General features: G+C 38.0%; 1 pseudogene; it reads left to right on the top strand.

Moving 5' to 3' along the window:
* The first annotated feature begins 2,825 nt into the window (after positions 1-2,825).
* LOC122422271 lies at positions 2,826-6,367 on the top strand (annotated as a pseudogene).
* Positions 6,368-16,534: the final 10,167 nt, after the last annotated feature.

Genomic DNA, 16,534 nt, shown 5'->3' with positions numbered 1-16,534 from the left:
GGACAGTCTCCTGAAAAGGTGAGATGTTTTGTTAAAGGGAGAATTATACAGAAAGATCTGGTTATACTAGTATTAGTGAGTAGAGGTTACTTCATTCTGACTTTAACCAATTTCTCTCTTTTATGGGAATCAAATGGTAAATTTTAGCTCTTTTAAGTGTCTGATTAATGCCTTGATAAATACTGATAAACAGTTCTATGAGGTATAGCACAGTTAATTCTTTTCAGCTTTAAAATGGTAGCCTCCAGTTACAAATATCAAAAGATAATTTCAGAATGCAAGATTTATGTTCTATTAATTTCAGTCAATCTGTCTCTCTGTGACTCATACATACACACATCTGTACACACCATATTTTCAAAAAGTCTTCCCAACTGCAAAAAATTTAAGTGTACACTAAAACATGATCTGGACCTCCCTAGTGGATCAGCAGTAAAGAATCCACCTGCTGTTGCAAGAGATATGGGTTTGATGCCTGAGTCAGGAAGATCCCCTTGGAGAAGGAAATGGTAACCCACTCTAGTATTCTTGTCTGGGAAATCCCATGAACGGAAGAGCCTGGTGGGCTACAGCCCATGGAGTCACAAAGAGTCAGACACAACCGAGAGACTAAACAACAACAAACACATGATAAGAGGCAGTTGAGTTCAGGAAGCAGAAATAGCCTTCTTGCTGCATCTGGGGGCTATTTAGCCACTGAAAAGAAAAGGAAGAATACAGCTGATTTTGAAAATTCACATCAATTTGGAATAACAAGGGATGTTGGAGCTATTGTTAATATTGTTTCTTCTCCTAATTCTCCAGTCTCCTTCCTTCTTCTCATCTCCTTCAGTTCCCCTATCTCACCTTCTCCTTCACTTTTTCTTCCTCTACATCTTTATCTTTCCTTCTTTCTTCTTCCCCTTTAACCTCCTATTTCCCTTTCCCTCTGCTCCTGGTCCTTCTTCCCCTCCTCGTCCCCTTCCTCTCCATGTTTGTCATTCCTTTTTCTCAGTTTCTCCTAGTTTCTTCTTTCCCTATTTCTAAGAATTAAAATAGGCTAAGATTTAGATCACCTGATTAATGACATGCTGGCCCTGATATTTTTCATCATGGGAGCATATGATTCTGACATATGATTCTGTTTTGTTCCTTTTTTCTTTTTTTTCTCCCTTAGAAATAAAATGTTGCATGATTAATTGCTATAAAATGTTTCACAGGCAGAGCACTAACAGTTGGAGATTAGAAAATAAAAAGAAATAAGGATACAGGATACAAGGCAACTCTCGGAGCCTTTCACAGCATTTGCTGCAATATTTTCATTACTGTGTTCCTAAATATGTATTTTGGCACATTTTTGTATTTCAGGTTAGTTATTTCATAAAGCTTGTCCCTTGTGTCTAGATGCATTTTTCTCCTTAGCTCCAGGCAACTGCTTCATTTTCTGAGGCATAATAATACTTTCTTTCCTGTTTTTCTTCCTTGTAGTTTTTTAAAATAAATTTTTAGTCTAATGTTTATGCTACTCTTACTGAATCTTAATAAATTTAACATTTTCTTACTAACACACATGCATACTCTCTAATCTTCCTTCACAGGCTAAAACAAATCTGTTGTAAAGAATAGAAACCCTCCAAATCCCAGAACTCTTCTTTTTAGCAGATGTTCCCCAAATGCTAGAATATATTAAAATAAGTTAGATACTTAAAAAATTGCCTTGTCTAAATGATTGATAATATATATTAAAATAAAACAATGATATAGATGGGAAGGCATCTGCGTAGGTGCAGAAGTGCTATGAACACAGATATGTGACCAATTTTCTCTCACCATCATCCCATTCTTAGCCCCTCTCTTCTGGGTGAATGACAGGATCATGTCTTCACCTGCATTCCAGCTTGCCAGTGATTGCTGTAGGTTCAGAAGTCTGTCTTAATCAAGATATTTTACAATATCCTCCTAAAGAATCTGCCTGCAATGCAGGAGACCTGAGTTCGATTCCTGGGTCAGGAAGATCCCCTGGAGAAGGAAATGGCAGCCCACTGCAGTATACTTGCCTGGAGAATCCCAGGGACAGAGAAGTCCGGTGGGCTACAGTCCATGGGGTCACAAGAGTCGGTCTTAGCAACGAAACCACCACCACCACCTGGTATTTTTTGGGCTTCCCTCATAGCTCAGCTAGTAAAGAATCTGCCTGCAATGCAAGAGACCCTGGTTCAGTTCCTAGATCAGGAAGATCTGATGGAGAAGGGAAAGGCTACCCACTCCAGTATTCTGGCCTGGAGAATTCCATGGACTATATAGTCCATGGACTCACAAAGAGTCAGACACAACTGAGCAACTTTCACCTTCACTTTCTTGGTATTTTTAGTGTAGAGAATAACAAAATAAAGACTATTTCCCAAGATTTCAGCAAAGATTCCAGTTAAAGCTTAGGTTCCACCAGTAAAATGTACTCACATACTTGATTTTGATGCTGAGTTAAGTGGTGGTTGTTATTCAGTCACTAAGTCATGTCCGACTCTTTGTGACCCAATGGACTGCAGCATGACAAACTGCCCTGTCTTCACCATCTCCCTGAATTTGCCCAAACATAAGGAGACCTGGATTTGATCCCTGGGTGGGGAGGATCCCCTTGAGAGAGTGTATGGCAACCCACTCCACTATTCTTGCCTGGAGAATCCCCAAGGGCAGAGGAGTCTGGCAGGCTACAGTCCATGGGGTCCCAAAAATTTGGACATGACTGAGCAACTAAGCACACACAGCATGTCCTTTGAGTGGGTGATCCCATCCAACCATCTCATCCTCTGTCACCCTTTTCTCCTCCTGCCCTCAATCTGTCCCAGATCAGGGTCTTTTCCAGTGAATCAGCTCTTTGCATCAGGTGACCAAAGTATTGAAGCTTCAGCATCAGCTCTTCCAATGAATATTCAGGATTGATTTTAGGATGGACTGGTTTGATCTCTTTGCTGTCCAAGGGACTCTGAAAGAGTCATCTAGCGTCAATTCTTTGATACTCAGGCTTCTTTATGGTCCATCTCTCAAATCCATACATGACTGTTGGAAAAATCATAGTTTTGACTATACAGACCTTTGTTGGCAAAGTAATGTCTCTACTTTTTAATATGCTGTCTAGGTTGGTCAAAACTTTTCCTCCAAGGAGAAAGCATCTTTTAATTTCATGTTTGCAGTCACCATCTGCAGTGATTTTGGAGCCCCCCCAAATAAAGTTTGCCACTGTTTCCACTGTTTCCCCATCTATTTCCCATGAAGTGATGGGACCGGATGCCATGATCTTCATTTTTTGAATGTTGAGTTTTAAGCCAGCATTTTCATTCTCCTCTTTCACTTTCACCAAGAGGCTCTTTGATTTCTGCCATTAGGGTGTTTGTAGCTGCATTTCTGAGGTTGTTATCTCTCAACTCACTTAATATCTTGATTAAAGTGAGTTAAGTCGGTCAACAGTTGATAGTTTGTGTGATTCATTTTGCTAGTTGAGATCTTTTGATAAACTAGTGCTGACAGTTCTATCAGTAACTTTCTGATCTTTTCAGCCCTGTTCCTGGAGCTCAATACTATGATAGTATTTTGATGATGTCCAGATTCCTGATTTTAATAAAGAAATCATTTTCCTTGTCAGCACAGTTCAGCCAGGTTATTCTAGGAGCCATTCCTAGGATGAGGCAGAGATTAGGACATGTTCTTTCATTGTTTTAACAGCGTTGTAAGTAGCTCATTCTCCTTAAAATAGTTTGAGACATTTTTGTCATCTGCAACTGAGATCTGCTTGATAGTTTTTGATACCAGAAATGGTTATGAGCCATGTTTCTTCAGGTTTGAGATCTGGAAAATCAAGACTTTGTTGTGTCCCAGTGAAATAATGATCTTGGAAGGTAGAACACTGATAGTCTCTTGTATGCTATAGCAAAAGTTTCTCCCTTATCAGAGGACATGCACAAAGTATACTGAACTCAAATCAGTCCTAGAGGCATGAGCAGCTGTAGGAACAAGTTTTCAGCTAAAATGCTGACTCTCTTATCCCACACCTGTGCCTCACGGGATGTTCATTTTAGCAAGTTGACCCATTTGTTGTTGTTTTTCTTCATACCATGTTGACAGCTGCTTGTGTTTGACAAAGAAGTACTGTGCCTCTCAGAATTATCACCCAAAAGGCAGCTGGGAGGGGAGTACTCAGTAACACAACTCAAAGTTGTGATTACCCACTCTCCCTGGAAGGTGATAAGACAAGATATAATTCTACATTGTTAGCCTGATGGGCTGACCGGATGGCCAAAGAATTAGAAAGAACATGATTGGAGAACTCGTGAGAAGAGTTATAAGGATGAATTTTTGCCAGAGTGTAGTTTATTTCTTTTTCATGTGAATGCTCATGAAACAGCTCACACTGTAGCAATGGTGTTCAGTAATAACATAGAGAAGTGATCCATTTGGGGGATGAGTTAGCCTCTTTCTGCATTGCTTCTAAGGGTGGGCTTATGATCTAAAAGGCCATGATGTTAGAGTTGGATGTTACAAATAAGTTTAAAAATGCAGATTTTTACCTTAGCAAGCTTAATCAGGCTGATGGATTGCTAAGCAAAATCTACCTGAGAAAAAGGATGAGTCCCACTTTCCTGTGTGGAGGACTGAGAGGGGAAGATGCTGTCAGGTTGGGGGGAGTATGAAATTGCCCATCTTGCATTGTTTCATGGTACCTTTCAGAGAAAAGTACACTGTAAGTTAACATGACATGAGCCATTGCCAGTGTTATCAGCATCTCCTCCCACCCAGCAATGCCTCTCTGTAGGGGCTCCAGGACGCCGGACCATGGATGCTTCCACCACCTTGAGGGATCAAGCCCTGAGCCTTTGGAGTGGGAGCACTGACTCCAAGGCCCTGGACTACCAGAGAACTAACTCTAGGGAGTATCAAATAGTGAGAACTCCCACAAAGAAAACCACTTGAATACAAGACCCGGCATCACCCAACCACCAGTAGCACCCTGTGCATGATGCCTCATCCAAACAAGAAACAAATAAAAAATACAAACCCAATCATCAGCAGATAAGATTGCCACCTCACTCAGCCTGGCTCATTAGAGGAAAAACAACAAGCAGAAAAAAACTCAGCACAAATCTCACCCTATATGAAGCTTACAAAAACCACTGCACCAACCTTAGGAGGGAAAAAACCAAAAGGAAGAACGAATACAACCTTGAAGCCCGGGAAAAGGAGATTATCAAATACAGCAAGTTTTACAAAAATAATGAAAAGGCAGAGAAATACTGCACAAAGGAAGGAACAAACTAGAAATACAGAAGTCCAAATAAATGAAGAGGAAATAGGCAAACTACCTGAAAAATAATTCAGAATAATGATGGTAAAGATGGTCAAAAACCTTGGAAACAGAATGGAGAAAATGCAAAAATCAATTAACAAAGACCTGGAAGAATTAAAGAAGAAATACACAGAGACAAACAACATAATTATTGAAATTAAAAATACTCTAGAAGGAATAAATAGCAGAATATCTGAAGCAAAAGAACAAAACAGTAGGCTGGAAGATAAAATGGTGGAAATAAGTTCTGAAAAGCAGAATAAAGTAAAAAGAATGAAAAGAACGGAGGATAGTCTTAGAGACCTCTGGGACAATATTAAATGCACCAACATTTGAATCACAGGGGTCCCAGAGAAAAAGAAAGGGTATGAGAAAAATTTTGAAGCTATTATAGTTGAAAATGTCCCCAACGTGGAAATGGAAATAGTCAGTCAAGTCCAAGAGGCGCAAAGAGTCCCATACAGGATAAACCCAAGGAGACACGTGCCAAGACACATACTAATCAAACTAACAAAGATTAAGCACAAAGAAAGAATATTAAAAGCAGCCTTTCCTGTGAGGCTCAAGCAGAGCGAGGCAGGAACGTGGACGGCGGGTCTCTCCTTTCCACCGCGAAGACACCTCTACTGCAAAGATGGTCAATGTCCCTAAAACCCGAAGGACTTTCTGTAAGAAGTGTGGAAAGCATCAGCCGCACAAAGTGACCCAGTATAAGAAGGGCAAATATTCCCTGTATGCCCAGGGAAAGAGGCAGCTACGATCGGAAGCAGAGTGGCTATGGTGGGCAAACCAAGCCAATTTTCCAGAAGAAGGCGAAAACCACAAAGAAGATCGTGCTGAGACTTGAATGTGTTGAGCCCAACTGCAGATCCAAGAGGATGCTGGCCATTAAGAGGTGCAAGCATTTTGAACTCGGAGAAGATAAGAAGAGAAAGGGCCAAGTGATCCAGTTCTAAGATTTGGGATTCTTTTGTTCTTATGTTTTGAGAGGAAAATGTTGAAGTTATAGAAAAATTTCCTGAAAGAGAATAAATACAGTGATATTCTTACTAAAAAAAAAAAAAAAAGAATATTAAAAGCAGTAAGGGATGCAAGGGTTCTCCAATATACAAGGGTTCTTCAGTATATGCAAATCAGTCAATGTGATACAATATATTAACAAATTGAAAGATAAAAGCCATATGATAATCTCAATAGATGCAGAAAAAGTCTTTGACAAAATTCAGCTTTTCAAAAAATGGGCATAGAAAGAACCTACCTCAACATAGTAAAGGCCATATATGATAAGCCTACAGCAAACATTATTCTCAATGGTGAAAAAACCGGAAGTATTCCCCCTAAGATCAGGAACAAGGCAAGGGTGTCCACTTTCACCACTATTATTCAACATAGTTTTGGAAGTCCTAGCTACAACAATCAGAGAAGAAAAAGAAATAAAAGGAATCCAGATCAGAAAAGAAGAAGTAAAGCTCTTACTGTTTGCAGATGACATGATACTGTACATGAATGAGTGTGAATGTGAAGTCACTCAGTCGTGTCTGACTCTTTGCGACCCCATGGACTATAGCCTACCAGGCTCCTCTGTCCATGGGATTTTCCAGGCAAGAGTACTGGAGTGGGTTGCCATTTCCTTCTCCAGGGGGTCTTCCCAACACAGGGATCGAACCCAGGTCTCCCACACTGTAGGCAGACGCTTTACCATCTGAGCCACCAGGGAAGTCTGATACTGTACATAGAAAACCCTGAAGATAAACTACTAGAGCTAATCAGTGAATTTAGCAAAGTCTTGGGATACAAAATCAATACACAGAAGTCACTTGCATTTCTATATAGTAATAATGAAAAATCAGAAAGAGTAATTAAGGAATCAATCCCATTCATCATTGCAACAAAAGAATAAAATAAACTTACATAAGGAGACAAAAGAACTGCAGAAAATTAAGATAATAATGAAGGAAATCTTTCTGGCTTACTTCAGTCTGTATAATGGGCTCCAGTTTCATCCATCTCATTAGAACTGATTCAAATGAATTCTTTTTAACGGCTGAGTAATATTCCATGGTGTATATGTTCTAATCCATGTTCTAATTCCATGGTGAATCAGTTCTAATGAGATGGATGAAACTGGAGCCCATTATACAGAGTGAAGTAAGCCAGAAAGATAAAGAACATTACAGCATACTAACACATATATATGGAATCTAGAAAGATGGTAATGATAACCCTATATGCAAAACAGAAAAAGAGACACAGAAGTACAGAACAGACTTTTGAACTCTGTGGGAGAAGGTGAAGGTGGGATGTTTTGAAAGAACAGCATGTATATTATCTATGGTGAAACAGATCACCGGCCCAGGTGGGATGCATGAGACAAGTGCTCGGGCCTGGTGCACTGGGAAGACCCAGAGGAATCGGGTGGAGAGGGAGGTGGGAGGGGGGATCGGGATGGGAAATACGTGTAACTCTATGGCTGATTCATAACAATGTATGACAAAACCCACTGAAATGTTGTGAAGTAATTAGCCTCCAACTAATTAAAAAAAAAAAAAAACCTGTAAAAAAAATAATGAAGGAAATCAAAGATGACATAAACAGATGGAGAGATATTCCATGTTCCTGGGTAGGAAGAATCAATATTGTGAAAATGACTATATTACCAAACACAATCTACACATCAATGTGAGCCCTATCAAATTACCAATGGCATTTTTCACAGAACTAGAAAAAAAAATTACACAATTCTAATGGAAACACAAAAGACCCCAAATAGCCAAAGCAGTCTTGAGAAAGAAGAATGGAGCTGGAGGAACCAACCTTCCTGGCTTCAGATGATACAACAAAGCTACAGTCATGAATATAGTATGGTACTGGCACAAAAATAGAAATATATACCAATGGAACCAGATAGAAAGCCCAGAAATAAACCCACACACCTATAGGTACCTTGTTTTTGATAAAGGAGGCAAGAATATACAATGGGGCAAAGACTACCTCTTCAATAAATGGTGCTGGAAGAACTGGACAGCTATATGCAAAAGAATAAAATTAAAACGCTTCCTAACACTATACACAAAGATAAACTCAAAATGGATTAAAGACCTCCATGTAAGACCAGAACCTATAAAACTCTTAGAGGAAAACATAGGCAGAACACTCGATGACATAAATCAAAGCAAGATCCTCTATGACCCACCTCCTAGAGTGATGGAAATAAAAACAAAAGTAAACAAGTGGGACCTGATTAAACTTAAAAGCTTTTGCACAGCAAAGGAAACTAAAAGCAAGGTGAAAAGAAAACTCTCAGAATGGGAGAAAATAATAGCAAATGAAACAACTGACAAAGGATTGATTTCCAAAATATACAAGCAACTCATACAACTCCATACCAGATAAAATCAACCCAATCAGAAAGTGGGAAAAAGACCCAAACAGACATTTCTCCAAAGAAGACAAACATTTGGCTATGAAACACATGAAAAGATGCTCAACATTGCTCAAAGGAGAAACGCAAATCAAAACTACAATGAGACATTGTATTTTTTAATTTTTTAAAATGAGACATTTTTTTACCACTGCACCACCTGGGAAGTCAATAAAAAGTAGTAAAAGACTTCAAAAAATAATGCAGAAACATTCACTGAGAGACATTTTTAAGGAATTAGTGTTTTCTAATTCACACTGATCAGAATGGCCATCATCAAAAAGTTGATGAACAATAAATGCTGGAGAGGGTGTGGAGAAAAGTGAACACTCTTGCACTGTTGGTGGGAATGTAAACTGATACAGCCACTATGGAAGACGGTATGGAGATTCCTTAAAAATCTAGGACTAAAACCACCATGTGACTCAGCAATCCCACTCCTAGGCATATACCCCAAAGAAACCAAAATTGAAAAGGACACATGTATCCCATTCTTCACTGCAGCACTATTTACAGTAGTTAGAACATGAAAGCAACCTAGATGTCCATCGACAGATGAATGGATAAAGAAGTAGTGGTACATATATACTATGGACTATTACTCAGCCATAAAAAGGAACACCTTTGAGTCAGTTCTAATGAGGTGGATGAACCTAGAGCCTGTTATACAGAGTGAAGTGAGTCAGAAAGAGAAAGATAAATATTGTATACTAATGCATATATAAGGAATCTAGAAAAATGGTACTGAAGAATTTATTTGCAGGGTGGCAGTGGAGAAACAGGCTTAGAAAATAGACTTATGGACATGGAGAGAGGGGAGGGGAGGGTGAGATGTATGAAAAGAGTAACATGGAAACTTACATTACCATGTGTAAAATAGATAGCCAGTGGGAATTTGCTGTGTGTCTCAGGAAACTCAAGCAGGGGCTCTGTATCAGCCTAGAGGGGTGGGATGGGGAGGGCGATGGGAAGGAGGTTCAAAGGGAGGGGTATATATATGTATACGTATGGCTGATTCATGCTGAGATTTGACAGAAAACAACAAAATTCTGTAAAGAAATTATCCCTTCAATTAGAAAATGAATAAATTAAAAAAAAATGATGAGTCCCTAATATAACATTATAGGCTATAGATGACAGCCTTCTGTCACATCAATTTTATTAAGCCTTCTCCACCATGGAGAAAGCAGTTATTTCCTACCACTTAAAGATGGACAATGCTGCAGTGGGTTGCCATTTCCTACTCCAGGGGATCTTTCAGACCCAGGGATCAAATTTGCATCTCTTGCGTCTCCTGCATTGGGAGGTGGATTTTTTTTTTTTTTTCACCACTGCACCACCTGGGAAGTCAATAAAAAGTAGTAAAAGACTTCAAAAAATAATTCAGAAACATCCACTGAGAGACATTTTTAAGGAATTAGTGTTTTTCTTATCTCACCAAGTAAAGACATCTGAGGAGAGGAGGAACATGTAATTTTAATGGAGAAAGAAAATTATAAATAAGAACTATAACCTTTTGACATAAGGATGAAGGCGCAAGCTGTATAGGAAAGTGATAGCCACATTAGCCTGTCTGTCCTTATATCTTTTTCTGTCTCCCTCGCTCTTTCCTTTCTCTGAGGTTTAGTGTGTGTGTATTCATATACATGAGGGAAAGAAAAGAAACTGTGCAATATAGAATCTACCTCTCAAGAGCATGTATACTATGTGTGTGCTACATAAATTTACAATTGGGTCCACAGGTTAAGGATTGTTAAGAGGGGACTCTGTCCGAAGCAAAGGAACATAAATATTATTCAGAAATGAATGCACTGCTTGGGAAATTGGGTACCTCCTTTTAGGAAGTGTGTGATAGTGTTTTATAAAGTATGGTTGGTTGTGGTATTTTTAAGCTGGAACATGTTATTACTGTTTTTGTACAGGTTAACTATAGGAAGAAGTCTGTGAATTCTACTGAATAAGCAGAGATGGGAACTGTGGTCCATAAATTAGATGGGTTTTCACCTATCCCCACCCACTTCTGGGGTGCCATCTTGTATTGCAAATCCTGGAAAGGTAAACGCCAGATCCTCTGTAACTAGGATTCCATGCGTGTGATTTGTATTCATCAGTCATATGCACTTACATAAGACCTGAGTTTGGAAACTAGTTATGAGAGAAGTGGCTAGATGCGGGCCATTCTTTTTGCTAGCAGGAAGTACCCGGCCAGTGTGACTATGGGGCCAACAGTCCTGTCCTCATCTCCTTGATCCCTGAATTACAGGTGAGGTGATATGTTTGTGGAGCCAAAGTTCGTTGTTTTCCACATTCTTAATTGTTAGAATCTGGGATTTCTTGTAGAAATTTTTAAAAATATTGAAATTAATTACCAGAATACAAATGACTGAGTCTTTTGCTCAGATTACTCTCATGCTTTGCTTTTCAGTGGATGATATTAAAAAATAGATTCTTTATGAAGCTGTTCTTTTCATTGATATGAAGTTTAATTTACCTTATGTATATTTTATTTTTTTATTTTATTTATTTATTTTTTTGTATATTTTCTTATATAACATCTTGCCAAGTGTGAATTCATCTAATATATCGGGTTGGCCAAAAAGTTCGTTTGGGTTTTTCAGTAAGATGTTATGGAAAATCTCAAACATTTTGGCCAACCCAATATTTATCAACAGTTCCCTGGTGGCTCATACCTTGACCAAAAGTTGTGAATATCATACTTTATAGGTATAACTTGCTTTATTCCACTTTGCTTTATTGCAGTTTACAGATACTGTGCTTTTTACAAATTGAAGGTTGTTGGCAACTCTGCCTCAAGCAAGCCTTGTTAGTGCCATTTCCCCAAAAGTATTTGCTTGCTTTGTATCTCTATGTCACATTTTGGTAATTATCACAGCATTTCAAACCATTCACCAACTAAAAGATTATGAATTGTTGAAGGCAAGAAGTTAGATAGTATTTTTAGCAATAAAGTATTTTAAAATTAAGATATACATATTGTTTTTATAGCTATAATGCTACTGCACACTTAATAGAATACAGTAGAGCATAAAATAACTTTTATATGCATGGGGAAGCAAAAAAAGTCTGTGATTCCATTTGTTATATTTGCTTTATTGCAGTTGGTAGGGAACAGAATCTATATCTCTGAGGTATACCTACAATTAGGTCAAGTGTCTATTGCCTTAATAAATAGTAACTTCTGTGATCAAAAGCAGATTAGCTTTTAAAAACATGATGCTCATTATTTACTTTTAGCTGCTTTATTTACATAATTGTATTATGGATGAAATAAAAATGTCACTATTTTATACAGTGTGATAATTACATTTAAATACCACTGTATAACATAAAGTGCTTTGATATACAGTCACTTTGAGTTTTTGTGGATTACAGGCCTGTGAAATTCTAAATATACATAAATATCATGTTTATTTTACAAGAGAAAGAAGTAATAAAATTCAAGAAGCTTCTGTCCAACACCTAAGTCATAAAGTTTGAGAGAGGGTCTTCAAAGCATGTTTTACCATTTTAATAAAAATTTTCAGGTTTTATTAAACAAATGACTTACCTTCTCACAATTTTAAAATGCATGAAAATTATTTATGTATAATAAACACAAGTGGTTAGAAGTTCATGATTTATCTTTCTAAAGTTGCATTACAGAAAGAGTTGATATTTTAAATAAAAATTTTATTTTTATCTTCAGTATTTAGATAGATAGTAAATATTTTAAAATTGTCTCTGGCATATTATTATGTGGGTAAAAGATAATTTTGCTATCACATATTAAAAATTAAGTGATTTTTAAATGTGATTTATGACTGTACCAAAACCATATGGTCTTGCTTTTTTTCCCAATAATATTAAGAAATCACATACCCAGGTAGATGAACAATTCACCTATTATAGTTTGGAAGTTTTTATACAACTTTATCTGGCTAATTTTGTTACTCCCTGCAGAATCCTTTTGGTAAATACTGAATAGTCATTGCCTCTGCAATGAAGTGTGTCTAAGCAAACAGGGGGGGTAGTGCAGAAATTTGATACATAGATACATTTAAAATATCTATACAGAAACTGGCTTATAGGGTGATTATGTTTTCCACTATCAATAATTTATTGTTGCTTTATTATAGTGGAACCTGACACATTGGATGGAAAATATAAACACCAAGATTCAGATATATTTCCGTAATGACCTTATAGCACCTGCCATGAAACAGATGTTCAGTAAGTGTGAACTGAAAGATTTTGTGAGCTAGCTTCGCAAATTACGGTCCCTTTTACCATGCATAGAGACCAATAATTAAGCTTGTTGATAGTTTATCTATTCATGCTTAGGATAGTTCCTTTCATGAAATAAAGATTCAAGTGATTTCATGTTAACAACAAATTGCAGAATAATCCACACAACCCTTATGGGGCTTCTCAGGTGGTGCAGTGGTAAGAATCTTCCTGCCAATGTAGGAGATGCAAGAGACACGGGTTTGATCCCTGGGTTGGGAAAATTCCCTGGAGAAGGAGATGGCAACCCACTCCAGTATTCCTGCCTGGAAAATTTCATGGACACAGGAGCCTGGCAGGCTAGAGTCCATGGGTCAGAGTCAGTCACGACTGAGTGTGTGTGTGCACACACACCCACAAACACATACTCACAAACCTTATCTTTGTCTCAGTAGAAACAGACTGTTATATTCTTTGCCATATAATCCAATTATATAATTCAAATTATTTTCTAAAAAAGTAACATGAGCATCCCCCAACTATTATAGTCTTGAAGATTAAGCAAAATATAAAGAGACTAGACTCAAATAGCCACCTTTTACAAAAGTATTGGGGTGTATGTGGGAGTTTGTATACACATATGTGCATATATACAGATGTGCATATACATATAAAATATGTAAACACTAGCTAGGGAAATAAAATTAAGATTTTATACTAAAACGAATGTGAAACATTTCAGTGATATGAAGAACAAAGTGTTTTTATAAAGGCTTTCCTGTCATTCGTAGCAATGCCTTAGTAGGAATAAAATTACACATGTTGTATATTCTTGTTGTTGTTCAGTTACTCAGTCATGTCTGATTCTTTTTGATTCCATGCATGGCAGCATGCCGGGCTTCCCTGTCCTTCACCATCTCCTGGAGTTTCCTCAAACTCACATACGTTGAGTCAGTGATGCCATCCAATCATCTCATCCTCTGTCACCCCCTTCTCCTGCCTTCAATCTTTGCCAGCATCAGGGTCTTTTGCCACAAGTCAGCTCTTTGCATCTGGTGGCCAAAGTATTGGAGCTTCAGCTTCAGCATCAGTCCTTCCAAAGAATATTCAGGGTTGACTCCCTTTAGGATGGACTGGTTTGATCTCCTTTCAGTCCAAGGGACTCTCAAGAGTCTTGTCCAGCATCACAGTTCAAAGGGATTGACTCTGAGGCACTCAGTCTTTTTTATTGTCCAGCTCTTACGTCCGTACATGACTGCTGGAAAAAACATAGCTTTGACTATATGTACCTTTGTTGGCAAAGTAATGTCTATGCTTTTTAATATGCTGTCTAGGTTGGTCAAAGCTTTTCTTCCAAGGAGCAAGAATCTTTTAATTTCATGTTTGCAGTTACCATCTGCAGTGATCTTGGAGCCCAAGAAAATAAAATCTGTCACTGTTTCCATTGTTTCCCCATGTATTTTCCATGAAGTGATGGGACCGGATGCTGTGATCTTAGTTTTCTGAACGCTGAGCTTTAAGCCAGCTTTTTCACTCCCCTCTTTCACTTTCATCAAGAGGCTCTGTAGTTTTTCCTCACTTTCTGCCATAAGGGTGGTGTCACCTGCATATCTGAAGTTATTGATATTTCTCCCAGATCTTGATTCCAGCTTGTGCTTCCTCCAGCCCAGCATTTCTCATGATGTACTCTGCATATAGGTTAAATAAAGAAGGTGACAAAATACAGCCTTGATGTATTCCTTTTCCTACTTGGAACCAGTCTGTTGATCAGGTGCAGTTCTCACTGGTGCTTCCTGACATGCGTACAGATTTCTCAAGAGGCAGGTCAGGTGGTCTGGTAATCCCATCTCTGAGAATTTTCCACAGTTTGTTGTGATCCACACAGTCAAAGGCTTTGGCATAGTCAATGAAACAGAATTAGATGTTTTTCTGAAACTGTCTTGCTTTTTCCATGATCCAATGGATGTTGGCAATTTGATCTCTGGTTCTTCTGCCTTTTTTAAATCCAGCTTGAACATCTGGAAATTCACAGTTCACATATTCCTGAAGCCTGGCTTGGAGAATTTTGAGCATTTCTTTACTAGAGTGTGAGATGAATGCAATTGTGCAGTAGTTTGAGCATTCTTTGGCATTGCCTTTTTTTGAGACTGGAATGTAAACTGAATTTTTGCAGTCTGGTGGCCACTGCTGAGTTTTCCAAATTTGCTAGCATATTGAGTGAAGCACTTTCACAGCATCATCATTTAGGATTTGAAATAGCTCAACTGGAATTCCATCACCTCCACTAGCTTTGTTCATAGTGATGCTTCCTAAGGCCCCCTTGACTTCACATTATAGGAAGTCTGGCTCTAGGAGAGTGATCACACCATCGTGATTACCTGGGTCGTGAATATCTTTTTTGTACAGTTCTTCTGTGCATTCTTGCCACCTCTTCTTAATATCTTCTGCTTCTGTTAGGTCCATACCATTTCTGTCCTTTATTGAGCCCATCTTTGCATGAAATATTCCCTTGGTATCTCTAATTTTCTTGAAGAGATCTCTAGTCTTTCCCATTCTGTTGTTTTCCTCTATTTCTTTGCATTGATCACTGGGAAGGCTTTCTTATCTCTCCTTGCTATTCTCTGGAACTGTGCATTCAGATGGGTATATCTTTCCTTTTCTCCTTTGCTTTTCACTTCTCTTCTTTTCACAGCTATTTGTAAGGCCTCCTCAGACAGCCATTTTGCTTTTTCACCTTTACTTTTCTTGGGGATGGTCTTGATCCCTCTCTCCTGTACAATGTCACGAACCTCTGTCCGTAGTTCATCAGGCACTCTGTCTATCAGATCTAGTCCTTTAAATCTATTTCTCACTTCCACTATATAATCGTAAGAGATTTGATTTAAGTCATACCTGAATGGTCTCATGGTTCCCCTACTTTCTTCCATTTAAGTCTGAATTTGGCAATAAGGAGTTCATGATCTGAGCTACAGTTTGCTCCCAGTCTTGTTTTTCCTGACTGTATAGAGCTTCTCCAGAGCTTCAGACAGGCTGAAAGCCACCATCACAGCTTTAGGTTATAAATTTAAGCAAAAATTATAATTTTAGTGATTAACTAAAGTGATTAACTTTTAGTTAAAACAATATAATACAAAGGTTAAAGTAAAAGGGATAGATCCAATATGGAGTCAAAGTTGTTCTTCCCTATTACAATAGGCTATGGGCAGCACATAATTTTGATAGTTTTTTGCAAAGTAAAAAGGATGGATGTCTTGATTAACACTGTGAGCCAATATTTGGTGAATCATGCTTTTTTTTTTAACATATCAGAAAATAGAAATATTGCATGATATAATGCAATATAATGCATGCAAATAATACATGTTAATGGGACTTTTGTAGAGGTATGTTTCAAGGGCTTAAGATTTTTTAAAATTAGAAGATTCTGTCAATAGAATATTTGTCCTTTCTAAAACCTGACTGAAATGAGAGAACTGTTGGTTAAGTCAATTCACTCTTTATGAAAAAGAACTATTCTACTAAGTGTTAAAACATGTAGACAATGTAAATGATTGGTTTCATTTTCCATTTAT

Source organism: Cervus canadensis, chromosome 19, assembly GCF_019320065.1.
Source record: "Cervus canadensis isolate Bull #8, Minnesota chromosome 19, ASM1932006v1, whole genome shotgun sequence".
NCBI classification, from domain to species: domain Eukaryota; kingdom Metazoa; phylum Chordata; class Mammalia; order Artiodactyla; family Cervidae; genus Cervus; species Cervus canadensis.
Note: the sequence above shows the minus strand (reverse complement) of the source record. Positions and strands in the feature narration are given on the sequence as shown.